The sequence below is a fragment of the Culex quinquefasciatus genome, chromosome 2 (assembly GCF_015732765.1).
Source record: "Culex quinquefasciatus strain JHB chromosome 2, VPISU_Cqui_1.0_pri_paternal, whole genome shotgun sequence".
Taxonomy (NCBI): domain Eukaryota; kingdom Metazoa; phylum Arthropoda; class Insecta; order Diptera; family Culicidae; genus Culex; species Culex quinquefasciatus.
Window position 1 is genome coordinate 47,794,991 of NC_051862.1, and position 5,277 is coordinate 47,800,267.

A 5,277-nucleotide genomic window follows, 5' to 3' on the forward strand; every position below is an offset into this window, starting at 1 on the left:
TTCAAAAATCTGTATCTTTTGAAGGAATTTTTGATCGATTTGGTGTCTTCGGCAAAGTTGTAGGTATGGATACGGACTACACTGGAAAAAATAATACACGGTAAAAAAATTTGGTGATTTTTTATTTAACTTTATCACTAAAACTTGATTTACAAAAAACACTATTTTTAATTTTTTATTTTTGATATGTTTTAGAAGGCATAAAATGCCAACTTTTCAGAAATTTCAGGTTGTGCAAAAATCACTGACCGAGTTATGAATTTTTAATCAATACTGATTTTTCAAAAATCGAAATTTTGTCGTAAAATTTTTCAACTTCATTTTCGATGTAAAATCAAATTTGCAATCAAAAAGTACTTTACTGAAATTTTGATAAAGTGCACCGTTTTCAAGTTATAGCCATATTTAAGTGACTTTTTCAAAATAGTCGCAGTTTTCATTTTTAAATTAGTGCACATGTTTGCCCAGTTTTGAAAAAATATTTTTGAAAAGCTGAGAAAATTCTCTATATTTTGCTTATTTGGACTTTGTTGATACGACTTTAGTTGCTGAGATATTGCAATGCAAAGGTTTAAAAACAGGAAAATTGATGTTTTCTAAGTTTCACCCAAACAACCCACCATTTTCTATCGTCAATATCTCAGCAACTAATGGTCCGATTTTCAATGTTAATATATGAAACATTTGTGAAATTTTCCGATCTCTTCGAAAAAATATTTTGGAATTTTCAAATCAAGACTAACATTTCACAAAGGCCAAACATTCAATATTACGCCCTTTTAAAATGTTTGTCTTGATTTGAAAATTCCAAAATATTTTTTCGAAAAGATCGGAAAATTTCACAATTGTTTCATATATTAACATTGAAAATCGGACCATTAGTTGCTGAGATATTGACGATAGAAAATGGTGGGTTGTTTGGGTGAAACTTAGAAAACATCAATTTTCCTGTTTTTAAACCTTTTGATTGCAATATCTCAGCAACTAAAGGTCGTATCAACATAGTCCGAATAAGCAAAATATAGAGAATTTTCTCAGCTTTTCAAAAATATTTTTTTCAAAACTGGGCAAACATGTGCACTAATTTAAAAATGAAAACTGCGACTATTTTCAAAAAGTCACTTAAATATGGCTATAACTTGAAAACGGTGCACTTTATCAAAATTTTAGTAAAGTACTTTTGATTGCAAATTTGATTTTACATCGAAAAATGAAGTTGAAAATTTTACGACCAAAATTTCGATTTTTGAAAAATCAGTATTGATTAAAAATTCATAACTCGGTCAGTGATTTTTGCACAACCTGAAATTTCTGAAAAGTTGGCATTTTATGTCCTCTAAAACATATCAAAAATAAAAAAATAAAAATAGTGTTTTTTTGTAAATCAAGTTTTAGTGATAAAAAGTTAAATAAAAAAATCACCAAATTTTTTTTTACCGTGTATTATTTTTTCCAGTGTAGTCCGTATCCATACCTACAACTTTGCCGAAGACACCAAATCGATCAAAAAATTCCTTCAAAAGATACAGATTTTTGAATTTTCATACATCATTTTTGTATGGACAGCTGCCGAATTTGTATGGAAAATTATATGGACAAACTAATGATGCAAAATGGCTTCTTTGGGCATACCGAAGGCACCAAAAAATTGTTCTATTTTGTTAACTTGTTTCCGTGGTGTAGTGGTTATCACATCCGCCTAACACGCGGAAGGCCCCCGGTTCGATCCCGGGCGGAAACATGAAATATCTTTTTTTAACTGACTTCTTTACCGATAACCAGCAGTTTTAGCTGGGTTAATCATAATCTGGTGTAGATTTGATCCTCAAAAAAAGTTCATGGCAGCGGTGGGATTCGAACCCACGCCACCGAAGTGACTGGTGCCTTAAACCAGCGCCTTAGACCGCTCGGCCACGCTACCTCGTTATCAATGAAGCGATTTATACCAAACAGATTAACTAGCCCTAACTAAACCGTACACGAGCGATTGAAAGCGAAAGTGAATTCGCGCCGTTGCGGCTGTCTGGCTTTGTACAAATAATAAATACAATAAAGTGTTTGTGTGTGTGTGTTCATTTATCAGCCATCTTCCAATTGAGTTGAGCACAAATTGTGAATAAAAAAAAGGCAGACTGAAAGTAAACAAACGCAGGAGGGGAGGGAAGGTTAAATAAGCGCAATAAGTAGCGAGAGACAGCTTAGTTAGTTAGGCCGGCTAGGCAGGGACCGACAGAGAGTGGTTTGTTTATCAATAAACAGTGTACTTCAATTATCAAGACTTCTGCCAATGCCGCCCCATAAAACAACCAGGCTCTAACTAGCTGGCTGGTGCCTGCTGATGACTGTTTCAATATGTAATCGACTCGTTATCTACGGCTGGTCTTGTTTGATGTGCTTTCCACTATGTCTCCTAACACTGTGCCTGCCAGGCCGCCAGTTTGGCTGGCCTGGACCATCCTGCAAACTAACCCTTGGCGTGGAGGGTATAACAACACAAAAGTTCCGAAAACACTGAAAAGAAGAAATCTAAACAAATGAGTAGGACTTAACAAATGAACAAATGAACTAATGAACAAATGAACAAATCTCGGATGAGTTTTCAAAAAGCCGTAAGCATTTTTGAATTGAATACCGATACAAAAAGTACTTTTTTACCAATGGCTCTTACGGCTTTTTGAAAACTAATCCGAGAAATGAACAAATGAACAAATGAACAAATGAACAAATGAACAAATGAACAAATGAACAAATGAACAAATGAACAAATGAACAAATGAACAAATGAACAAATGAACAAATGAACAAATGAACAAATGAACAAATGAACAAATGAACAAATGAACAAATGAACAAATGAACAAATGAACAAATGAACAAATGAACAAATGAACAAATGAACAAATGAACAAATGAACAAATGAACAAATGAACAAATGAACAAATGAACAAATGAACAAATGAACAAATGAACAAATGAACAAATGAACAAATGAACAAATGAACAAATGAACAAAGAATGAACGAGATCTTTTTATTCTGTTCCAATTTTTACACCCAAAGTTAAAGAACGAGGGGATAGTCCTCACGAAAAGAAACGTGAGGAAAGTGCTATATTGCGAGAGTATAGTCCTCCCGCGTGTTCATTCGTTCATTGGAACAGTTCATCCTATTGAGTGGCTTATATGGACAAACGACCGCCACTTAGTCACCGAACCATGGTGGCCCATACGGCAAAGGCACGGTTCAATATGCCGAAGGTCTTGGATTCGAGTCTCGGTACCGGTACTTATTTTTTGATAGATGAACTTTTTTGAAAAATGAACCATGAGTAAAGTACTCTCGGTAATTTCGGGATTTATCCTCTCCGTCCGCACACAGTATCATTTTACTACCGAATCGTGCTCTTTATCCTCCCGTATGCCGATGCCCAGTTCTGGGTGTAACAAAATAAAAATCAATGCTGTTCTAAGGGTTGCGTTACCGATGCACGAACGCTGCTTATCGCTCTTCCGTAATTATTCACTGATAAGCCTTTGCACAAGCCGACTGGGTGGCTGGAAATGCAAGCAGAAAAATAAAAACAGATGATGACATGCCAGCGCAAAACTAAAAGCTAACAGTTACGTAATTCAACCATGTTAAATGGAATTCGTGATTCGACAAAATGAATGGAAGGATCAAAGAGTCTGCACTAAATCAAGAATTAAAAAAAATCTAAAAATAATCCATCATTTAAATATTTAAAGTAAGCTAGATTGAAAAAAACGGAGAACGACCACGTGATTTCTGCGGTTCTTCCGATAAGCTATATTGGATTAAATTTTCCGCGATACTCTCGAACAGATGTCAAGTTGGTTAACCAACGAGTACACGGGTTGGAGCACGTGAACCTCATACGTGCACATTTTACAATTGTTGTGGGGCTCTGTGGTCAACCGTTGGTTCATGACTTGGATCCATACCATTGAGTTGAGTTGAAAAAGGGTTGATACAGTATCAGGTTACATTTCAGTATTTTTTTATATTGAAAATATAATTGGCACATCACAATAAAAAAAAAAACTATAAAATTTTTTAAAACAAATATCAACGTTCACTCTAACCCAATTCCAATCTAGAATTGTTGATTCGTGTGTGATCACAAGTGAAAACATTCATCGGGTAATCTCCAACTTTTCTGTGTCTGACTATCAAGAACACACGCGTGCTAATAAATAAGGTTTAATCCGCTCCACTAACCTCCACCCGTGCAGCAACGAAAACCTTCAGCGCTGAGAAGATGAAAAAACTAGTACAAGCAAGCAAACCACACGTCAAAACAATTCACGCTCGTTACTAATTAGATCATTTGAAGCAAGTTTTGTGCGCTCAACTGGACTGAGGAATCTAGAATAATGAAGGTTCTTGAAAACGATCGCAGTTACTGATATTTTAAACTTAAAACCACCGTTACCGAATATTTTTCTATATTTTGATTATACTTTATTAAAATTTAAGTCTCCTTTTTCTACAAAACCTACAATTTTCAATTATTCATTACTGTTGTATTTTTTAATCATATTTTGATACATTTTTGATATTATAGCATTTGTCCACAAAATGTTTTTGAAATTTTTTTTTGATTAGCTAAAAACTTTTTGAGGAACTTCCTCATGACCAAACAGGACCTTTTAGTTCGTGCAAACCGGTCTCCATATAATTTTGGCAACTAGGGTGACAAGAAAAATGGGATTTTTTTTTTTGTAAATTCCTAGATGATACCCATGGCTCGATTCCTTGAGCAAAATCAAACATCAGTTCCAACTTTAAACCAAAATTCTCTAAAATCGTTTTCTTTTTTTTTATTTTGAAGTGAGGAAAAAACATTGCAATTTTTGAAAAACAGATACATTAAGGTGACAGTTAAAAAAAATCGACATCAAGGATGCAATCTGCCTCGATTCTTTAGGCAAAAATGAGTAACTGTGCAAATTTTTAAGGGTCGCTATAGATCGATAAAGTTGGTGACAAAAAACTCTCTCTCTCTGACTCTTCTTTAAATCGCTAATATCTCGTCAGGGTTAACTCGGATCGTTTTGCGGTCTTTGACAAAGCTGTTGGTCAAAACATTTTCATAATAATCTAACATTTCACAACAATCCAACATATTTTTTGGTGGAAATTTGAAATTTTTGATTTGAAATCTCTTACGTTTTTTTTGCATTTTTTTCCATAACTACTTCTAACTTTAATAACGACCCTTCAACTAATAACGACTTCAACCGATTTGCTTAAAAT

The 5,277-nt window shown here is 34.2% G+C and overlaps 2 non-coding genes across 2 annotated transcripts; one reads left to right on the forward strand and one right to left on the reverse strand.

Annotated features, from left to right (window-relative positions):
• Nucleotides 1-1,668: 1,668 nt before the first annotated feature.
• On the forward strand, nt 1,669-1,741 carry Trnav-aac. Its single transcript has one exon. It is a non-coding gene; the product is annotated as a tRNA-Val (tRNA).
• Nucleotides 1,742-1,839: 98 nt separating this feature from the next.
• Nucleotides 1,840-1,921, reverse strand: Trnal-aag. Its single transcript has one exon. It is a non-coding gene; the product is annotated as a tRNA-Leu (tRNA).
• Nucleotides 1,922-5,277: the final 3,356 nt, after the last annotated feature.